General features: G+C 36.8%; 1 long non-coding RNA gene across 8 annotated transcripts; it reads left to right on the top strand.

Annotated features, from left to right (window-relative positions):
• Window positions 1-10,455: 10,455 nt before the first annotated feature.
• Window positions 10,456-23,156, top strand: LOC140882348 (uncharacterized). Of its 8 annotated transcripts, none has more exons than XR_012150200.1 (8): window positions 10,456-10,687; window positions 11,240-11,392; window positions 11,480-11,535; window positions 11,670-11,761; window positions 22,430-22,507; window positions 22,590-22,625; window positions 22,751-22,799; window positions 22,915-23,156. It is a non-coding gene; the product is annotated as an uncharacterized lncRNA (long non-coding RNA). The 8 variants fall into 8 exon arrangements; XR_012150199.1 differs by having other exon boundaries at window positions 22,751-22,843; XR_012150197.1 differs by having other exon boundaries at window positions 22,590-22,679.
• Window positions 23,157-24,720: the final 1,564 nt, after the last annotated feature.

Genomic DNA, 24,720 nt, shown 5'->3' with positions numbered 1-24,720 from the left:
TTTGTACATCTTCGTACTTCCGGGGTGAATGGAGTACGGAGATGCGTGAGCCTCTGTCAAAATCTCAGCTCGCAACTGATCGACGTTCGGTACCCACATCCTCCCACGGTACTGAACGATGCCATCCTCCACTGTATACAAGAGATTTCCTCTAGCCTCATCTCTCTGTCTCCATCGCTGTAACTCCTCATCAGTGGACTGTCCCTCTCTAATCCGATCTCTCAAAACCGGCTGCACCGTCAACACTGACAAGCTCGGTGCATGGCCGCTCGGATAGCACTCCAACCCAAACCTCTGAATCTCGGTCTGTAGTGGTAACTGCACAGTCAAACATGTTACCACTGATGACTTCCGACTCAAAGCATCGGCCACTACATTAGCTTTACCCGGATGGTAGCTAATGTCACAATCATAGTCCTTCACCAACTCCAACCATCTGCGCTGTCTCATGTTCAACTCCTTCTGTGTGAAGAAGTACTTGAGACTCTTGTGATCGGTGAAAATCTTGCACTTCTCGCCGTAAAAATAGTGCCTCCAGATTTTCAAAGCGAAAACCACTGCTGCCAACTCCAAGTCATGCGTCGGGTAGTTCTGCTCATGAATCTTCAACTGTCTCGACGCATACGCAATAACCTTACCACACTGCATAAGCACTGCGCCTAAACCAAGTTTAGACGCGTCGGTGTAAACCACTAACTCCTCATGTGGTACTGTCATCGCTAACACTGGTGCTGTAGTGAGTGCTTCCTTCAGCTGATCGAAGCTCCTCTGACAGTCTGAACTCCATATAAACTTCGCATTCTTCTTGGTCAAGGAAGTCAAGGGTACTGCAATAGAGGAAAAACCCTTGATGAACTTCCTGTAGTATCCGGCCAAACCCAAGAAACTGCGAATCTCTGAAGCATTCTTCGGAATGCCCCAATTCTGCACTGCCTCTACCTTAGACTGATCGACTGCAACTCCATCTCTCGAAATAATGTGGCCAAGAAATGCCACCTGCTCAAGCCAAAACTCGCACTTGCTGAACTTGGCATACAACCGATGCTCCCTCAAAGTCTGCAATGCGGTCTGAAGGTGCTGTCTATGCTCCTCGATGCTCCTAGAATAGATCAAAATATCATCAATAAAGACTATGATGAACTGATCCAGATATGGCTGAAAGACTCGGTTCATGAGATCCATGAAAACCGCTGGAGCATTGGTCAACCCAAATGGCATCACTAAGAACTCGTAATGCCCATATCGTGTCCGGAAAGCAGTCTTGGACACATCTGCATCCCTAACACGCAACTGATGGTAACCAGATCGCAGATCGATCTTGGAGAACACTGAAGCTCCCTGCAACTGGTCAAACAAGTCCTCTATCCTCGGCAGTGGATACTTGTTCTTCACTGTGACTCTGTTAAGCTCTCGGTAATCGATGCACAGTCTCATACTGCCATCCTTCTTCTTCACAAACAATACCGGAGCTCCCCAAGGAGAAAAACTAGGTCGAACGAAGCCTTTCTCTAACAACTCCTGTATCTGCTCCTTCAACTCTTTCATCTCGGTAGGAGCAAGCCTGTACGGTGCCTTAGAGATAGGCACGGTGTCTGGCACTAAGTCAATACTGAACTCCACCTCTCTCACTGGTGGAATTCCTGCCACATCCTCCGGAAAGACATCCGGAAAGTCACGAACCACCTCTAACTCTGATAATGATCTGCTAGATGGCTCTGAAGTCGTGACAATACTCGCTAGAAACCCCTGGCAACCCCGTCTCAACAACTTCCTCGCCTGAATATAGGATATCACCTGAGGAATATCACTGCTCTGAGATGCATAAAAAGTGAACGGGTCGCCCCCTGTAGGTCTCACTGACACTGATCTCCGACGAAAATCAATCGAAGCTCCATTGACTGTCAACCAGTCCATACCCAAAATAAGATCAAAACCACTCAAAGGCAAGACTACTACATCTGCTCGAATGGAGTGTCCCTGCAGCTCTAACTCCAGTCCTCGAATAACCTTCGAGGTAGACATAATCTGCCCTGACGGCATAGTAACATCATACCCGCTGTCACTACTCTCAGGTGTGATGCCTACCCGTCTGATAAACTCCAGGGAGATAAACGAATGCGTAGCCCCTGAATCTAGCAACGCAAACGTGGAGTTGCCTCCAACTAGAATTCTCCCTGCACGCAGAAAATTCCCAACAGTTTCATACCACTTCTAAATTTTTTTTCCAAACGAGTCACTACAAGTTCTTAATTCTAATCACAAGTAAAACATGCTTCCTATTCTAACATGCAGTTAAATGACCCAAATAACAAGAATTTCAAATTAAATACTAAATCTTTAACCAAAGGAGAATTATTAAAATACTAGGGATAGGATGTACCGGTGATCAAGGAGGTGTCTGGATCGACCTCCTCAGCCTGCATCACGAACACCCTACCAGCGGTGTTCTTCTTCCTGGGGCAGTTAGCAATCTGATGCCCCGGCTCTCTGCAGTGGAAGCAAACTCCTGCTCCCAATAGGCAAGGTCCCGAATGCATCTTCTGGCACTTCGGGCAAGTGGGATGAGCTATGGCATTAGGGGCCCCGCCCCTCTGCTGCTGCTGCGGCCTCTGCTGCTGTGGCCTATGCTGCTGATTCGGGCCCTTAGCCGGCCCTGTATACTGCTTCTTCGCAGGTGGCTGCGAAGATGGTCGCTGATATCCTGTCTGTACAAACTGCCTCTTGCCCTGCTGCTCTCTCTGGATCGCTCTCCGACCCTCCTCAGAACGCAAGGCCCTGCTGACTGCAGACTCATATGTAAACACGTCTGCCATGCGCACGTCATGCCTGATCTCAGCCTTCAGGCCCTCAACAAACTGTCGCAGCTTCTCCTGCGGACTATCAGCAATCATGGGCACAAAACGACAGCCCCTCTCAAACTGGCTTATGTACTCCACCACAGATCTGTCCCCCTGACGGAGACTCATGAACTCTCGGATCATGCGACTGCGCACATCCTCAGTGAAATATTTGGCGTAGAAGATACGCCTGAACTCAGCCCATGTCAGAGTAGGTAGATGGACTCCTCGTACTGCACCCTCCCACCATGAGGCTGCATCGCCTCGCATCATGTATGTAGCACAGCTCACCCTGTCGGCGTCTGTGATCCCCATATAGTCAAAGATGGACTCCAAAGATCGAATCCATCCCTCAGCCACCAACGGATCGGTGGTCCCCAAGAACTCCTTAGGCCCCTTCTTCTGGAACCTCTCGGCGACGTCCTCCTCGTGGGACAGTCTGGGACGGGCTGCCTGCTGCTCCAGCAAGGCAGTAATACCCGCCATCATCGTGGCACTGGCCTGCTCCAGTGCTGTCATGGGGTGCTGCTGAGGTGGCGGTGGAGGTGGAGGTGGATGTGGAGGTCTCCCACGTCGATTCACCTGTCTGGGAGGCATTCTGCACCACCACATATTTGTTTACGTAAATCGCCATGCATAACTAAGTGTTTTAAAATTAATGCTAACTTAAATTCTAGAAATTTAAATCATACTATAAACATTAAAACTTACAGACCGGTAGCGTGGATTTCTGAGCTCGCAAAGCAGTAGTGACCCCTCCAAGGACCGTGCTCTGATACCAACTGAAACGACCCTAACTCTATAATAAATAAATATGCGGAAATTTTTTTTTTTTTTTTTTTTATACTTACTAAATAAAACATGTACATATATGCCCATACATATATGCACAGAGTAAAAATATTTAAAATGAATAACCAATTAAATACTTAAATAAAAATTGCATTCTTAAAAATATAATAATAAATATCTGAGTCAAACATTAATTAAAATATACTGCATAAATAAATAAAAGTTTGCATGCACTGAAAATAATAAAAATACGTATCATGCTGACAACACAAAAACATGCATAGCGACTCAGAATATTTCACGGTCACGGGGCCACTGCATGCATGCTCATACGTCCTCGCCTCCGGTGGGTACAATGTCATCCTCAACGTACTCACCTGCACCATACCAGTGTAGTGAGCCTAGAGGCCCAACATGCTAACATAACAAGGGTTTAAAATAATTTAAACCAATTTAATACTAATACATACATATACATGAATGAGCATGCTTAAAAATTACATAACATAACTTAATTAAATAAACATAATACATAACATAATACATAACATTATTGAGCAATTTATTTTCTAACATAGCATGGTTGTATCCGTAGTGTAACCTTAAATCATACATTAAATACTGATCAGCGTGGAAACCTACGTACGTGGCCGGTGACGAATCACCTCTTAAATTGGCAGTAAACTGCCCTTCAATCATATGGGGACGAATCCCCCTTAAATTGTCACACTACTTCAACTTCCAACATAAAATATTTTTATTGCTCAACTTAAACATTAAATCATGCATAAAATATTATTTCATGAATGCATGTACTTGAATAAAATGTGTGTCCATCATATATATTTAATTTAAATTTCTTATTAACATATAAATATTAAAATAACTCAAATGCATAAAAATAATTAAATATATAATCAGGACACATGCAAATTTTCTCATGGATGGTCCTGGACTGCTGGCCCTAACACTCAAGCCCATTAACTTAAATCTGGCCCATTAACATACTTAAGCCCATTATTTCAAACTTTAAGCCCAAATAATTATTCTAAGCCCAATTAAATTAATAAAGCCCATTAAAATTACACTAAGCCCAATAACACTTAAACTGGCCCATTGGGCCCAAAAGCCCAAAGACTGGCCCATTAACTTTTATGGGCCCAAAAGCCCATAAAATAAATGGACTAACTTAATTAAAATTTTAAAAGTCCAAATAAAATTATTTGGGAGTCCAAATAATTTTATTTCAATTTATTTGACCCAAAAACACATAAATTTGTAAAATACTTTAAAAATAAAATACTCGAGCCCGGCCCACCAAACTCGGACCCGGACTCACTAACCCGACCCACTACCTAACCGACCCGACCCGGACCACTCAGACCCGACCCGGACACCTAAACTAGCCCAGCCCGATCCCCCTCCCCCCCTTGCCTCTCGGCCGTGAGCAGCAGGCCCTCTTGGCCTGCTGCCGGCCGGCTCCGGCCGCCCCTGGCCGGAGCGCCGCCGCTCGGACGTAGCCCACGTCCGGGCGGACCTAACCCAGTCGGGCCCCAGCCCCCATGCAGCCAGGAACCCTGACCCCGTAGCCCTGAACCCGTAACCCTAATCTGTGCGCCTCCATGGCCGAATGGATGCAGCTCAGTCCTAGCCTCGTTCCAGCCCAAACTGACCGACTCCGACCGACCCTAAGGCACTCTAGGGTCCCTCTGGACCGAGCCATCAGCTGTACACATCCATGAAATAAAAAAAAACGTGAATCATGAAGCAAAGCATAGCAAAAGTCGAACCCTTCAACCAATTTCTGAAATAATTCGAAAACTTTAATGCCTACACCATTAACACGATATATATCTGATTGGTACAAACAAATTGAAAGAAAATCATGCCTTTCACCGTAGAAGTCGATTAGCACGCACGTAGGACGTTTCCGGGACGACGGGACGACGAGTAAACTTGAAGCTTCGAAGAAAAATGGTTATGGAGTCTAGGAGGTGCCTTGAACCGATGAAGAAGATGATGATGGGGTGTCGGCTGCTTGGGAGGAAGGAGAGATGTCGGCTAATGCTAGGGTTTTGGGTAGAATAGGTTAAATTTTTGGTTTAATTAAAATATAAGCTAACTAATTAAATAAAGAGGTTTTAAAAATAAATAATAAACAACTTAAACTCTTAAAAATCTGATAACCTAATTAAGAATCTCGAAATATAATTTTAGGGAAATTTTAAAAATACTAAAAAGTCAATGTTTTGACTAATTTTGGATAAAAATGACCCCTAAAATTAAATAAAATTAAATACTTAAAATTTTGGGATAATAAAACTCAAAATAATATTTTAAGGCTCCAAAAAGCTCCTAAAATAATTTGGGTGGAAAGTTGTCATCTCGTCCGTCCATGGTCCCGTCTACGCGATTAAATAATAAAATACTAAAAATCATAAAAAAATCACTAATTATGGGTTAAATGCTTAAAATTAAATCATGCACAAATAATTCACATAATTATTTAACCCATGAATCATAAATTTAAATAATTAAATATCCTAATTATGCAGGCAGATTTATGTAATTAAAAATACCGGGTGTTACACAAACATCATTTGAGATAGTTATTTTTTAAATATTGAATCATTAATGAGATGTTCGCACAAACACATAGATTAAGATTAGTAAACGTGTGATCAAATATTTTGCAAGTAGTCAATGAATGTCTATGGGATGTTTACATGATATGATTTCAAATAGAGATCATCAATATTCCAACAATTAGAAGTGCAGTTAATATATGTTAGAGATACTAAAACCATGTAATAGCTACTCAAACAAGTTTCACTTATATCAAATGACAAATATAATTAAATATTTAATTACTCACTTAAATAACGTACATATCCAAGTAAATAAGGTACAATAATATTCAAATGAAGTATGTAAAGAGGTGAATATAACACATATTCATCATGTTTTGGTATTTATACAAAAAACCTATATTAATGTCAATTGACAAGTAAATAATAAAAAAGTTAAGTAAGGTACATATGTAAGTAAACCAGGTACATCCAAGTAAAAACAAAGCACAAATAGGAGTAAACAGAGTACATTATTATCAAATTTGGGTATTCAGTGGGAAGATTGTAGTCCCCACCGAACATGAACGTGATTGGGTATAAAACATCATTTGAGATAGTTATTTTAAATATTGAATTATTAATGAGATCTTCGCACAAGCACATAGATTAAGATTAGCAAACATGTGATCAAATATTTTGCAAGTAGTCCATGAATATCTATGGAATGCTTACATGATATGACTTAAAATAGAGGTAATCAATATTCCAACCATTAGAAATGTAGCTGTAATAGCTACTCAAACAAGTTTCACTTTTATCAAATGACAAGTATAATTTAAATTTAATTACTCAATTAAATAGGGTACATATTCAAATAAATAAAGTACAATAATATTGAAATGAGGTACGTAAAGAGGTGAATATAGCACGTATTTATCAAGTTTCAGTATTTAAAAAAATCTATATTAATGTCAATTGACAAGTAAATAAAGAAAAAATTAAATAAGGTACATATGTAAGTAAACCAGATACATCCAAGTAAAAAACAGAATACATATAAGAGTCAACAAGGCACTTTATTATCAAATTTGAGTATTCAGTGGGAAGATTGTGGTCTCCACCGAACATGAAAGTGATTGGGTACAAAACATCATTTGAGATAGTTATTTCAATCTTAATGAGATGCTCGCACAAACACATAAATTAATATTAGCATCTTTCAAAAAAAAAATTTAAGATTAGCAAACATGTTATCAACTTGTTTGCAAGTAGTCCATGAATGTCTATGGAATGTTTACATGATATGACTTCAAATAGATATCACAAATATTTCAACCATTATGAGTGCACATGAATATATGTTTGAGAAACTAATGTAATAGCTACTCAAACAAGTTTCCCTTATATCAAATGACAAGTATACTCCAAGATTTGATTACTCAACTGAATAGGGTACATATTCAAGTAAATAAGGTGCAATAATATTCAAATGAGGTACGTATAGAGATGAATATAGCACGTATTTATCAAGTTTCAGTAGTCATACAAAAAACATATATTAATGTCAATTGACAAGTAAATAATGACAAATTAAATAAGGTACATATGTAAGTAAATCAGGTACATCCAATTAAAAACAAAGCACAGATAAGAGTCAATAGAGGACATTATTATTAAATTTGAGTATTCAGTGGGAAGATTTTGGTCCCCACCGAACATCAACGTGATTGAGAACAAAACATCATTTGAGATACTAAAACCATAGAATATCTACTCAGACAAGTTACACTTATATCAATTCACAAGTATAATATAAGTTTTAATTACACACTTGAATAGGGTACAAATTCAAGTAAATAAGGTACCATTATATTAAAATCAAGTACATAACGGGGTGAATATAACATATATTTATGAAATTTCATTAGTTACACAAAAAAACTACACTAATATCAATTGACAAGTAGATAATAAAAAATCTAAATAAGGTACATATGTAAATAAACCGGGTACATCCAGGTATAAATAGAGTACATATATGAGCCAATATAGCACATTCTTATCAAAATTGAGTCCAGGTATAAATAGAGTACATATATGAGCCAATATAGCACATTCTTATCAAAATTGAGTATTCAGTGGGAATATTGTGGTCTCCAAAGAACGTGGATGTCATTGGTTACAAAAACCATTGTAGATGATTATTTTAAAATCAAATTATGAATTAGATGTTCACACAAAAACATAGATTAAGATTAAAACACATGTGCTCAAATTCTTGGTAAGTAGTTATGAATATCTTTGAATGTTTACATGATACTAATTTAACTAAAGAACACCAATATTCCAATCATTAGTGGTGTATGTTGATATATGTTTGAGATACTAAAACCATAGAATATCTACTCAAATAAGTTACACTTATATCAATTCACAAGTATAATATAAATTTTAATTACACACTTGAAAAGGGTATAAATTCAAATAAATAAGGTACCATTATATTAAAATCAAGAACATAACGGGGTGAATATATCACATATATATGAAATTTCAGTATTTACATTGATATTAATTCTCATTGTATGGAAAGCAAACACGATTATATCGAATCGTACCCTCAATCCAATAGACAAAAAATAAGTCAATTAAAATTGCCTAATCTTGAAACAAGTAATAGATTTGGATTATTCACCTCTAGTTTACTTGAAACTGGCAACAAACAATCACGAAAAAAAAAAATTTGATCTCAACGAAACCTTCAGAAAACTTGTTTCTAAGAATCCACGAAGAAGAACAATCGACAAATGCCACAAAGTTGAAAACTTTGATAAGTTAGATTTTTGAGTAAGCAAAATCTCGATAAAATTCTAGAGAGAATTTTAAAGTTTGAATATAATCAAAATCTGAATTGTATTGTATTCAATAATGAATGATGCATGTTGTATTTATAATACAACTACAAAATAATAAAAAATAAAAGATATATTCTACATATGCTAAGATAATTTTTAGATATTCAAAAGATATCTTCCTAATAGATCTAGAATACTAAAAAATAGATGAACTAATAAAAAATAATACAATTAATTAAATATCCAAAATCACACACTACACGTCGAAAGTGTGTGTGTGTAAATTCTGAGCTCGCTCGAGCGGTAGAATCTCGCGCTCGAGTGAGACGTCTTCTGCCCAAGAAAATAAATTTCACTTTTCTTTGCCGCTTTGATTTCTCTTCTATTTTCTTCCAATTTTCTTCACTTTCTTGTTAATTTTTCATTCAAAGATTGAAGCGCATCCTTGAACTTCTTGATCACTTCGTAGGCTTTTCAGATTCATATCAGACTCCCTTTCTTCAAAAAGATTTGTCCTCAAATCTTGCCCTTTACCTGCAGGCTGCAAACAAGAAATTTTTGATTCACTCACTCTCTCCTTTTTTTTCTTACCAATTTCGAAATCCTTCTTTCTTTTTTTTTTTTCTCTGACCAATTTCGAAATCCATCTTTCTTTTTTTCCCCTGAATTTCCGATTTTTTTTTTTTTCAAAAATAACTTGTAGCACAAAATACAAAAAACTTGGACAACAAGATTGACAGAACGACGAACAACGAACGAGGAACACGAAGAACGGATAAGAAGAACGAAGAATAGATAAGAACAAATAGAAAGATACGACTTACTTGAATTAATTGAACCTTAAGCTTTGATACCAAATGATGTGAATTCTTATTGTATGAAAAGCAAACACGATTATATCGAATCGTACCCTCAATCCAATAGACAAAAAAGAAATCAATTAAAATTACCAATCTTGAAACAAGCAATAGATTTGGATTATTGACCTCTAATTTACTTGAAACTAGCAACAAACAATCACGAAGAAAACAATTGATCTCAACGGAACCTTCAGAAAACTTGTTTCTGACAATCCACGAAAAAGAACAATCGACAAACGCCACAAAATTTAAAACTTTTATAAGTTTGATTTTTGAATAAGCAAAAACTCAATAAAATTCTAAAGAGAATTTTAAAGTTTAAATATAATCAAAATTTGAATTGTATTGTATTCAATAATGAATGATACATCTTGTATTTATAATACAACTACAAATAATAATAAATAAAATATATACTCTAGATATGCTAAGATAATTGCTAGATATTCTTCCTAATAGATCTAGAATACTCAAAAATAGATAAACTACTCAAAAATAATACAATTAATTAAATATCCAAAATCACACACTACACGTAGAGTGTGTGTAAATTCTGAGCTCTCTCGAGCGGTAGAATCTTGGTGATTTATGATTCATGAGTAAATTGTTCTCTTTGATTCTGATAAGTCTGATGTTCATCTTCTCGTATGCTCTTGTTTTGACTTTTGATTTGGTAGGAAAAAACTGTTCATGTAGAGACACCTCCGCAGAAACTATCTGAAGAAGAAGTCAATCCATATGCAATATTTCCTTCACCTGAGGAGAACTTCAAGGTGAAATATTTCCTTAATTCGCATCTCTCATTCTCTATTCTTTCTTTTTATCCCTTTATTGATCAATTGAGGCTCGTAAGATTTTCAAGTTCTTTTAGATTGTTTATCTCAAATTTAATACTTTATTAACCGTGCATTGATTGATTGTTGACCATTTTTGCGATCTATCAGCTTAATGTCTCCTGGCATTCATTGTGTATTTCTTGGAAACCTGAACTATCCCGCTGAAATATATTGGAATGCATTGATATTTGTTATGATTTATATGCCAGCTTAATGTCCCCACACGTTCTTTGTGTTTTTCTTTGAGAACCCAATAGCTTCCGCCGAAAAATTATCGGGCTTTAGTGAACTTTGATTTTCAATTAACTAATTGCAGTACACATGCGTCATGTTTGTAATCAGTAAGCAGTGTTGGATCTGTAGGAATTCCTTGCTAATTCATAAGTTTCTAATCTTACTATCTTAGGAAATATATCAGTACTGTTTCTCTTTCTCTTTGTTTCCTTTTCTTTTGTTTTTTGGGGATATTGAGTATATCACTGATTTCAGGTGCACACAGAAATATATTTCAGTTATCGTCCTGTTCTTAGAACTTGCAATTCAAAGGAATTACTTGAAAAGCACTTGAAGGCCACTGAAGGAAAAGTATTTACTCGTTTTCCACCTGAACCAAATGGATATTTGCATATTGGTCATGCCAAGGTGATGAAATTCTAGGTTAATCTGTTGGAGGTCGTTTTTCTTCGGGAGATTTTGAATTTTCTGTAAACCGGGTTATTAATTTTGTAGGCTATGTTTGTGGACTTTGGCCTAGCGAAAGAGAGAGATGGATGCTGCTATCTGAGGTTAGACTGCTTATGCTTTAATCTATGTTTGTGGTCTTTGTACTGCTTCTCTTTCTTTCGTTTTTCTTTCCGTTTGTGGACTTGTGTGTACAGGGTATTTGACTGCTGACTATCTATCTTTACCTTTGATAAAGGTATGATGATACGAACCCAGAAGCTGAGAAAAAAAGAGTACATTGATCACATTGAAGAAATTGTTGGATGGATGGGTTGGGAGCCTTTTAAGGTACACTTTTTTTTTGAATTGCATGTTATCCAATCATTTAATTGAATTAAATAATTGGATAAAAGGATGATCGATTGTCATGGTCAATTTTTTAGGTGTATGTTAGGTTGTTTACATTTGGTTTTTATTATTGTTGTTGGGTTTTATTAATGGGCTTGTATTATGACCCAATTTGATATGTCATTTGTAATAAAAGTGGGTCTGGTTTATGGTCTGTTCTCACCCTTAAATATGTATCCCCTACTTGTCATCGAAATTTATTATAAATTTATTAGACTTAGTGGGAGATAAAGATTTGAAGACAATGGTGGGTCCAGCAGATGATAAAGACCGAAAAAATGTAAATTGGAAGCTCAATGTAATAGGATTGCATTGCATACTTGCATATCACCTAGGATTGGACTTAGACTCGTGATTGGCAACCACGGGTCGATTAGATCTAGGCATCGATCATCCTTTATTTAATATTTGATATTATAGTTGTATGCATGTTTAGACTAAATTGCATGAATCCCGCAAGCATACAAATTAATTAAATGATGAGACAAATTTTAAAAATTAAAATCCCTCATTTTAAATATGATTTAAAATTAATATCAAGTTTAATAAAAAGGAAATTAAATATAGTTTATATTTTCCTACCTTCCATCAACTATCAATGCATGATAGATGCTACCCGCGACCGTGGTCCATCTCATATTATTGGGAAGGCCCGTTCACCGGAAAGCTGTGAATTGAGTAGACAATTGTTGTAAGTTGGGTAGAACTCCCATGGGATCACCTCATATTATTGGGGGTTCACATGGCGACCGTCCATCACAACTTAATATTGATGGGTCAATTTGACATATCACTTTAAACAGCGTCATATTATTGGGCCCTTTATTGGATATGAGGTAAAAACATGGAGGTTGCTCTAGTAGCAATTGAACTCTACCTTTTTAAAATTATGATTGGGTGATTTTATTCGGAACTATAATTTATAAATTGGGCTCCATGTTCCTACTAAATAAAATGGTTTTTCGCGTTTTCACTAGAGAGTGGTGAAATCGTTAAAATAGTGGGAGGATAATTCATAAAATTAAACTCGCCTTATTTTATGTCTTAATTAAATTAATTAAACAATCACTGATTATTGTTTGTTATTTTTCAGTATATCTTTAAGATGAATTCGCGTAATCTACTCTTTTCCATTCTCGAACAAAACAAACTGACTGGCGCAAACTATACGGAATGGTTCCGTAAGTTGAAGATTGTTCTATGCTCGGAAAAGATTTTCTACGTGTTAGAAAAGTCTCATCCGAAGGAAGCCCCAGCTGATGTGAGTCTGGAAGAGTTGGCCAAACTTGATAAATGATGGGACCATGATATCAAGGCCAAATGCTACATGCATGCTTCTATGTCTGATGAACTTTAGAGGCGATTTGAGGATGCAGTGAATGTTGCTGACATTCACAAGACCCTCAAAGAACTTTTTGGAGCTCAGTCGAGATCTGAGCGGTACGCCACTGTCAAAGAGCTAATGACATGCCGCATATGAGATGGGACTTCGGTCCGTGAGCATGGGGTACACATGATATGGCTCATTGAAAAATTGGTGACCCTCGATTTGACATTGAAGCACGAACTATGTGTGGACTTACTGCTTCTTTCTCTTCCTTCATCGTTTGACGGTTTTGTGGTATACTTTAATATGAACAAGCTAGAGGCCACCCTTGAAGAGATGGTCAATATGCTTGTCACTTATGAGATCACATTTAAGAAGGATAAACCGGTTCTCTTGGTGGGCTCCTCTTCTTCTGCTAAGAAGGGGCCGAGGGCAAAGGGTAAGAAACGTTCTGCTCTACCCAAGAAAACTTGTCCCAAGAAGAAGTACAAGTCCAAAGCTTCTAACATGGACAAGTCTGAAGATGTTTGTCATCGCTGCAAGAAACCCGGTCACTGGAAACGTAACTGCAAGGAATATCTCGAGCAGTTGCGAACTGCGAAGGGTATGTTTTATATTGAAATAAATGTTTCACTTAATACTACTTCTTGGGTATTGGATACCGGATGCGGATCTCACATTTGCAATGATTTGCAGGTGATGTCAAGAATTCGTAAGCTGAGGATGAGTGAGACCCAGTTGAGGCTCAGAAATGGTTCCAGAGTTGAAGCCAAAGCTGTGGGAGATGTTTGTTTAATTTTGCAGAACAAATTTAAGTTATTTCTGAGAGATGTTTTATTTGTGCCAGATTTGGTTAAAAACATTATTTATGTTTCTATGCTTGATAGAGATGGTTTTTCTTGCAATTTTGTGAATGAGATTTGCAATATTTACAAGAATGAATTTTTGATTGGATGTGGACAACTTGAAAACGATCTATATAACTTAAAATTAAAAGACGTACCAGTTAATTATGCTGATAAACCGGCAACAACAATAAAAAGGAAAAGCGATAGTCAAAACCCAGCAAACCTTTGGCATGCTAGACTAGGTCATATTTTCTCACGGAGGATGAACAAGCTAGTGGGAGAGGGCATGTTTGATATGTCAGATATAAACTCTCTACCTACTTGTGAGTCTTGCCTGAAAGGAAAAATTACTAAAACACCTTTTAAGGAAAAGCCTGAGCGTAGTCAAAATCTATTGGATCTGATCCATATAGATGTTTATGGACCATTTAGTATTGGTAATAAATATGGTCACACCTACTTAATTACCTTTACTGATGATTATTCTAGGTATGAGTATTTATATTTAATGAAATATAAGTCTGAATCATTTGAAAAGTTCAAAGAATTCAAGACTGAAGTAGAAAATCAGCTAGGTAAAAGTATTAAAGCACTTCGATCTGATCGAGGCGGTGAATACTTGAGTACCGATTTTTAGACTATCTGAAAGAAAATGGAATTCTTTCTCAGTGGACTCCTCCTGCCACACCTCAACTTAATGGTGTAGCAGAGCGTCGTAATCGAACTCTGTTGGACATGGTTCGATCTATGATGAGCTTCACTAAGCTCCCACCTTTGTTTTGGGGCGTTGCACTTTAAACGACGGTATTGTTGTTGAACAATGTCCAAACTAAAGCAGTGAATAAAACTCTATACGAATTATGGACTGGCAAAACTCCTAAGTATTCGTACTTAAGGATTTGGGTATGTCCTGCTTACGTGAAGCAGACAGTGGGAGTTAAGTTGGATAGTCGATCCACCTTGTGTTATTTTGTAGGGTATCCGAAGAATTCGATCGGATATTACTTCTATCATCCTACTGAAACAAAAGTGTTTGTTTTTAGGAATGCCACCTTCCTGGAGAAGGAGTTCTTACTTGAAAGAAAAGGCAAGATGATGGAACTCGAAGAAGTTCGAGAAGAACCCGAGATACAAAATAACGATCCCACACCTCAGGAACCAATAAATGACACGCCACTTCTTAGAAAATCCAAAAGGGCTTCTAGACCTCCTGTTCGACTTAATCTCCTACTTGAAGGGGATCAAAGTGAACCCATCATTGGATGTGATCCAAAAAACTTCAAGGAGGCAATTTCTGATACCGATTCGAATTTATGGCTTGAAGCCATGCAGTGTGAAATAGACTACATGCATGCAAACCAAGTTTGGTCTTTAGTAGATCCTCCCGATGGAATTGTTCCTATATGGTATAAATGGATCTACAAGAGAAAACTTGGGTCTGATGGTAAGGTGCTGACCTATAAGGCACGACTAGTCGCAAAAGGTTATACACAAAGACAAGGTGTTGACTATGATAAAACCTTTTCACCAGTCGCAATGTTCAAATCCATAAGAATCTTAATTGCCATAGCAGCATGGTATGACTATGAATTATGGCAGATGGATGTGAAGACTGTGTTCCTTAATGGAAACATTAAGGAAGAGACCTATATGATGCAGCCCGAGGGATTCACATCCATGGGAAGCGAGCATAAGGTATGCAAGCTTCAGAGATCAATTTATGGTCTCAAACAGGCGTCAAGAAGTTGGAACCAAAAATTTGATAAAACAATAAAAGACTTTGGTTTTATCAAGAACCCGGAGGAACCGTGCGTGTACAAGAAAGTAGTTAAGGATGCTGTGACATTCTTAGTGCTTTATGTTGACGACATCCTAATCATTGGAAATGATGTAGGGATGTTGCAGTCAACAAAGATATGGTTGTTAGGCAGATTTTCGATGAAAGACTTGGGTGAGGCGTCCTATATTCTAGGAATACAGATCTATAGAGATAGATCTAAGAAAATGATAGGACTCACTCAAGCGACCTACATCGACACCATATTGAAGAGGTTCTCTATGGATGAGTCCAAGAGATGACATCTACCTATGTGTCATGGAATTTCTCTATCCAAGTCAATGTCTCCCAAGACTGACGAAGAGATAGAGAAAATGACACACGTACCATATGCGTCAGCTATAGGTAGTATCATGTATGTGATGATATCTACCAGACCGGATGTAGCCTTTGCTCTGAGTGTCACGAGCAGATATCAGGCCAACCCCGATTAAATGCATTGAAAAGTTGTGAAGGATATTCTTAAGTACTTGAGAAGGACTAAGAATATATTCATGGTTTATGGGGGAAGAGAATTGAAATTGGAAGGCTATACCGACTCTAGCTTCCAAAGAGACGTGGATGACTCGAAACAAACCTCTGGATTTGTATTCATCCTCAATGGTGGTGCTGTCTCTTGGAAGAGTTCCAAGCAGGACACCACAACGGATTCCACCACTGAGGCAGAGTAAATTGCAGCATCAGCTGCTGCTAAAGAGGCCGTTTGGATGAGAAATTTCGTCCAAGAGTTGGTAGACCTGGCCACGGTCCGGGTCCGGGTTGGTATTTAGCCAACCCTTAACCGGCCCGCCAATGGCTGGTTCTAGTCTGGGTCGGTGAACCGTCGGTTCGGGTCCGGGTTCGGATCCGGTTAACCGCCGGTTCAGGGTCCGGGCTAAACCGTCCCATTAAAAAAAAAAAAAATTTAGCGCCCCAGCGCTTCATTTTCAGCGTTGTGGCGCTACACCTTCAAATTTAATTCAAAGGGGCAGCGCCCCAGCGCTTCATGCTGGGGCGCTGAATCTTCTAAATTTTATTTTTTTAAAATTTTTAAACAAATTTTTAATAAAACATATTTTTTAAATAACCTCAATCAAATATATCATATCTCCATAATAAAAATCTATTACATTTATTAAATAAACAATATATTAGAATTTCAACATCTTAATATCTTATGACTTAATATTATAAATCTATTACATTTTATTCTATTTCACTCGTATTTCCTCCCGTCGTAGTTCCGGATGTTCCTTCGATATCATCTTGGTCTTTTTCATTACTTTGAATATGTTGTGTTCGAGTAGCGGCTTTTGACCAATCATTGAGCAAACATTGGGCTTCCAAGTTTTCCGGCCTTAAGCTAGAACGTCTTTCGTCCAATATATTTCCTCCAATACTAAATGTTTGCTCCACTGCAACTGTTGAAACTGAAAAAGCTAGAATTTCTTTTGCCATTATAGCCAAAATTGGATATATTTGTGTTTTTTGCGACCACCATCTCAAAATGTCGAAGTTTTCCTCGTCTGTATCACTAAAATCAAAAGTAGTGGTAAAATAATTTTCAAGTTCCTGACTGGAACTTGAGGATCCTCGTGGACGTTTCGTCCGTTCCCTTAATAAAAGTTGCGCTTTAGTAAGTTTAGAAGAAACATTACTAGTTGCAGTGGATTGTGTTTCATGTGAAATAATTTGTCCACCATATTTGATGTTATATTCATTATAAATATCAAGTAAATGAGTTTTAATATTAAACAAAATCAATGAGATAGAAGGAATCGTTTCCGCAATAGGCTCCAAAGATTCATAATATAATGTTAACATGTCGTTTAAGCCATCTAATTTAAGTCTAGGATCTAAAACAAAAGCACATAAAAAAATTTCAGGAATGAGCAAAAAATATTTTTCCCATTTTGCTTTCATGACGAGAATACATTGAGCTAAAGCACTATCATTAGAATTAAAATGTTCATGAAAAATACAAGCAATGTTGCAACAATGTGTTAAAACTAAATGTGAAGTAGGGTAATAAACACCGGATAATTGGTCACTAGCATCATTAAAAACTTTTAAAATTTCACAAATACTAGTGCATATGTTCCATTTATTTGAAAACAAATAAATATCACGAGCTTGAACAAATTGATGAAAAAATGTACATAATAAATCTTTATATTCAAAAGAGGATAATAACAATTTATATGTTGAATTCCAACGAGTTGAAACATCTCGTGCAAACCGCTTAGGCTTCATACCATTTACTTTACAAAATTTTCCCCATTGCTTCATAACTTGAGGATGCGTCCATAAATAATGAATAGAGTTCCTAATTGGTTGAATATATATGCCTAAACTTTTTAGTCCATCTTGAACACACAAATTTAAAATATGACATGTGCATCTAATATGAAAAAATTTACCACCTAGTGATGGTTTACATATTTCAATAAGCTCACTAATACTAGAAGTATTTGCACTAGCATTATCAAAAGACATTGAAAAAACTTTGGTAGTTAGACCATATTCTTCTAAAATAACAAATATAAGTTGCGAAATATTTTGTGCCGTGTGTGATTCGTTGAAACATCTATATGCAAGCAACCTTTTTTGAATGTTCCAATTATTATCAATCCAATGACATGTAATACCCATATATGAACAACTTTGCCAATGATCACTCCAAATATCGGAACACAAAGAAACTTTATTATTCAAACTATAAAATTCCTTAATTAATTCTTTCTTTTGATCAACGACTAACTTTTTCATTGTGCGTTTGAGACTATTTCTTGGAATACGTCTAATAGAAGGATTTGCACTTGTAGAAAGCCAATTTTCAAAAGATAATTTATCGCTAAAACTAAAAGAAAGTTGTTCAACCGCACAAAATTTAGCCGTTTCTTCTCTAAATCTAGCTTCGTTATATTTAAATAGTTGAGATTCATTACCCTATTGAGAAGAGAATGCCGAAATTTGAGTTTGAGCACGATCAATCCCAATTTCCACCGGATGATTTTTCTCGATATGTCGCGTCAAAGTTCCATATCCACCTCCTTGTTTAAATTTGTAACATTTTGAACAATATTTGCATTTGGCTTGCAAATCACCGGAGGGAAGCGTAATCTTCTCGAAGTGTTTGGTGAAGATATCGGATGTCGAACGAGGCACCGCTCGAGTTTGTCTTTGAGAGGCCGCCGGATCGTTCATACTTTCTTGACTTGCATGATGACGTGGTGGTGGTTGTTGTTGTTCAACTTGTTGTCTTTGTTGCGCCTCTTGTCGAATTTCTTGAATTTCATCATCGGAATATTCAAGATCAAATCCATCGACATTGAATTGAGGATACTCGACCTCGAGTGGTATGATGCTCTTTTCCTTTTCTTTTCCTTTGTCACCCCTACGACTTGATCCCGCTCCGGACATTTGTAATTATATAAATATGAAAATAAATTAACAATTGACAATATACCAATAATCGAAACTTGATATTTTTGATAATTCAAGAAATTGAAATGAATTGAGAATAGAGAGAATGAAGAGTAAATTGTGTAAACAAAATGAAGGGGGTTGGGGGGTATTTATAGATAAAGAATAAAAAATAGATTTTTTTAAAAAAAAAAAAAAAAAACCGTCGTTGAATGATCCAACGGCCACTTGGTAGTGGCCGTTGGATCATGTGGCACCCGGATGGGCGCCACGTGTCCAACCCGCCGGGTTGGACGGTTCCAACCCGGCGGGTCGGACCCGTTCAACCTGGCGGGTTGGACCGCCGGGTTCCCGGTTTTCCTAAGAGAAAACCGGAACCGGACCGCCTATGGATCGGTCCGGTTCCGGTTTCGGGTCGGGCCCGTTGACCCGATTAACCGGCCCGTTGACCACGGGCCGGTTCCGGTCCGGGTCCAGGCCCAACCCGGCCCTTGGCCAGGTCTAAGAGTTGGGGGTCATTTCTGAAGCTGTTGGTCCAGTCCCGGTGTACTGTGAAAACACTGGTGTCGTTGCTCAGGCAAAGGAACCAAAGTCTCATCAAAGATCCAAACATATACTGAGGAAATACCACATCATCCGGGAGATCGTGCAAAGAGGAGATATTACTGTCGAGAGAGTGGCCTCTGTAGACAATATCGTTGATCCACTTACTAAGCTCTTGCCAGGACCATTATTTGACAAACATCGCGAAGCAATGAGACTACGTAGTATGACTAGTTGGCTTTAGGGCAAGTGGAAGATTGAAAGAGTGGGTGCCCTGCTAGCCAACTTGTGGCTAAGGGCCTTTATGACTCTATTTGTAAACAATCTTTGTTTAATATAATTTACGCTCTTTATTGGAATTTACTTTATCTTTTATCATATTGTTATGTTGTGACGTGCTATACGATGTTTAGATAAAGACCTTGAATATACTAAAGTACATGCAAGATGTGATAGTGGATATGGATGACTATCATGAAACATATCTTGTAATCACTGTATATTCTAAACCAGTTCCTAGTCAATTGAGCCATCCGCAATAAGGATAAGGATCGCTCAAGATTGAGACTAGCATTTGCGATGCCGAGTACCACGTTTCATTGGTATGGAACATAGAGATGTTCGAAGCATGCAAATGGATATTCGTTGGATGAATGATTGAACTACCCTATTCGGACTTTTCAAGTGGTTTTCACTAATTGAGTGGAAAAGTCCATGGTTTTGATTGTACATCATTAGTCCTTACTACTTGAAACATCATGGAGACTCTATATTCTAGTACTGTACTTTGACTCGTTTACCGACTCTATGAGAGTTATCAGGTGTCGAGATTGGGTACAGTTATGACATATATAGGAGTCAATGTTTTGTTGTCAAGGATTCACCACACGCTTGCGAGTGTGGATATCATATGCGATCTGACGAGATATTAGTGTGACAAATCTTTGGCCATAGTACATGATGTGTTTTAGGTTACTTGGTTTCCTAGTTGCACATGCGATATCACTATTTGATCTTCAAGATGCATTGCATAGTTATCGAATCTCGAACGACTCTCTATATACCAATGGTTGTTGATTCGATCGGGATATATGGATGAAGGGACCTTACTGTACGCTAACCAAAACTCACTGGTTCTTGCAGGCACTATCAGTGATACCTAGGGAATCATGGGGCGATGTTGCTAGGCGCTCGTACCATTGTTCGATGGGCAAGTCAAAAATTATTGTTTCGAGTCACAAAGGAGTTGTGGACCCACGGCTAGCTGTATCCCTGAACTATTGAGGGTTACACAAGTAATAGATTTCTAATCTCCGTTGAGATAATTAAATTTAATTAGTTAAATTTAGTGAATGAGAAGTAGGACTTCTTATTAATGAGTAGAGGGAGTGAGATTTCCTAAAATGACATAGGGATGCCATTTTTGGAAACCATTGAATTCGGATTCAGAAAATTTATCTTGACTTTAAAATATACAGAAAAGGTTTCTGTACACATTGGTAAAATTGGTTTGTCAATTTAAGTCACGATGAATTTTATATTAATTTCTGAACATGCAGGCTTTTCTTGTCAGACTTGAACTTATGACTAACGGGCCCTAAGCTGTTAGCAGCCCATGTTATAAATAAGTTATTGCAGTACAAAAATTAGACAATCAAGCTTATAATTTTCGAAACCTAGAGAGCACTCTCCCTAGGTTGGCCGCCCCTCCCCTCTTCTGTTCGAAAATTTGCAGTCTGGTTTAACAGATCAAATCTGTTAATTTTCTTCGTAGAAACTTCTGATAGACTTTCTAGTGTAGTCTGTCAGAGGGTTTTAGATTTCTGTTCGTGGACCTGATTCAGGAGTTGATCGAGTAATCAGTTCCTGGGATATACAAAAAGAGCAGATTTATCTGTTGGAGTCCATAACCTCAAGTTGAGACTTGAGATGTAAAATTTACTATTGTTTTATTTTACTTATTTATTTTAATCGTAAGGATTTGATACCCACGATCTGGAATCGTTCCAGATCAGAAAATAAAAATTTTAAAACCTTCCGCTGCTATCAGATTTGACAGATCTGAAAACGTGTTCCAACAATTTGAATCTTGTAGAATTTACGTGATTCATGAATATGTGAGATATCGATAAAAGTGTCAACAATATGTGGTTTTTTATGGATCAATTATGTTATGGAAAATTAATTACTTCTGTCTAGATCATTGACCTGTTTTATGCTAGTTCATAGTTGGAAAGGTGCACGTGCGATCTTTCATTATTCTTATCATACTCACTTAACGAATAGATCTGTCTAGGAATTTGTGTTTTGGGACGTTGCATACCGCACAAAATCGTACTAGACTGCAAATAACAAAATCTGGTTATTCATTGTATTGAATACCTACCTTAGTTTGGTGCATTCTATATAATGTTATTTTTAAATGATATAGGGTGATCCAGAATCTCAAGATCCAGTTGTGCATGATAATTGTGTTATATTTATGTTTGTACAGCACAACAATGTCTCTCATGATTTCATAGCGGCAAAACTGCAATGTTTCTAGCCTTCTTCTATTCCTACACCATAAGCTCTATAGGTGATCAAGGAATCGCTATCAGAATATTTTCATCTACTCATTAATGCAACTTTCCTCTATGTTGTATCAGAGTGACAAATGTTGGGACCAAGAGTGACGACCTTGTTTAAAGATTATTTGGGGATACGCTTGGAGGACTCATATCTTGGTTTGTCATCTGGTGATTTTCGACATTTCTGAAATTTTTTTGTTTATATGTTTATTATATCAAGTACCTTTTCATGTATTAGGTATAAAAGATTAATGCGTTACCCACAAAATGGGAGGTGAGCAAAGATAATATTCATCATTTGTTCTCAAAATTTCCTCATTGCAATAAGGTGTGTGTGGCGAATTTTACAAATTATTTCATTCTCTTACAAAACTTAAGATAATCCATTATTTCTCTTAGATCTGCAAGCAATACAAGCTGGATTTCAGAGACATAGGAGGAAAGGCAGGTCTTATTCAAAGTTCGATAAAGAATTTCCCGTTAACTTTGGAAGTAATCATTCATTACTAGTTTTTTTATTCTACCGAATTATTACAAGAGACTGATCAAAATCGTATATATAGTGGTTGACATTTGAGGAATGGAAAGCAAGCAATCCTTCAGCCTGGAAGAGTGGCAAAGTCCAGAAGACATGGATGGCAAACAACATGATATTTAGAGTGATGTTTCCACTATATATGAGGTATTCAACTTTGAAGTCATTCTTGTAATATAATAGTTCAAGTTTGGGGAGCTATCAATTCACAATATTTTATTTTTCTTAAATTTCATTCACTTGATCTTTTCTTCTCACATCATGGTATAAGTTCATGTATTTTTTTATTAGCTGTTGGATTATTATTACAAAGATGAACCGCTCATCAACATCTAATTTTTTAAATCAATGAGGCGAAAATGACCAAATGTTATGAGATTAACAATAACTATATTGTATTGTAAGGGCTTGTTTGGTACAAATGATTAGCTTGGATTGAGGTTGGTTTGACCGGTTTAATTAATGTTTGGTTGGATTTTTGATTATCTTACACAATCCATACTCGGAAGGATAAACTCATATTAACGTAAGAAAAGTAAACCCGCCTCCACCCCATGGTTTAACAATCACTTTCTTAGTCATAAATAATTTCCAATTCTACCCTTCCCCATCATCCAAAAAAAAAAAGTCCATCTTATTTCTCCCCCATCTAAACAATGAAGAAAGCAGCGCACGGTAGAGTTTTCAACTTGCAAAAACATCATCAACTTGACAGACAAATCAACATTTCATTTTTTCAGTAAATCAACATAGGAATCTTGTTTACGAATTTTATTTCTGTGATGGTGTTTGTTTTCTGGTTTTGGTTGGGAAAATGATTTCGACCTTCACAAAATAAAACAATATCAAAACGAAAAAAATTCGAACAAAGATTCACAAAACTCCAATTGCTCGAGAACAGAGAAAGACGATCTTTCAGGTTTGAAGCAGAATCCACTCTCTCGCCTGAGAAAGAAATTGATTAAAAAAAATTCCAGATCTGCTGATTTTTTGTGGTGCCTATGGAAGGTTTTTGGGAGTTGCTCAGATTTATTTCAACGAAGAAGGAGTAGAGTTGGACGCCATAAATTTTAGTAAAATTCCATATAAAAAAGGTCCAAAAATAAGTAATATTAATATATTTTAAGGATAGTTTTGTCTAAACATAAAATGTTTTAAATTTATCTCATTATCAAAAATCATATCAAACACAATACTAATTTATCACTATATTACTTTTCTATCTCAATCATTTTTTTTTATCATTTTTGTATTAATCACTCAATAATCTCATCATACCAACCAAACGTAGCCTAAAAATAAAAAATACAATATATGCAGGGAAGGGTTTGAGCTAGTGTTCATAGATATTGTTCCGAAAGCTAATTTAAAGTGTTCTTGAAATTATGGATTTTTTTTTTTTGAAATGAGAAGTTATGGAATGTTGACCTCGTGTGTTTCGGTTTATGATATGCCATCGTGTTATTATTGAGTTTTGTTTATTAAAATATGAATGTGTTAAGATGTTTTTATGAATTTGTTAGTAGGGTACATTTTAGTTGGCCCTCTTAGCATAATTTGAATATTGTTATTGTTTCAAATGGAATCGAATTGATTGTTAGAACATTATGAATCTATCTTAATTTAATTTGTTTTCATATTCCATTGTGCTATTTCTTGTATATTGTACATGTAGAATCATTTTTGAAAGTTTTTTTTATTCTTTATGATCTATATATTATTAGTCAAGCTAGTGTTCCAATACTTTATTAATTAGGGTCATTACGCATGTTCTCTGTTTAGTTCTTCAAATAATATTGAGGAATATAATGAACAGTTAATACCTTTTTTGTTT

This window comes from Henckelia pumila, chromosome 2 (genome assembly GCF_033568475.1).
Source record: "Henckelia pumila isolate YLH828 chromosome 2, ASM3356847v2, whole genome shotgun sequence".
NCBI lineage: Eukaryota > Viridiplantae > Streptophyta > Magnoliopsida > Lamiales > Gesneriaceae > Henckelia > Henckelia pumila.
Note: the sequence above shows the minus strand (reverse complement) of the source record. Positions and strands in the feature narration are given on the sequence as shown.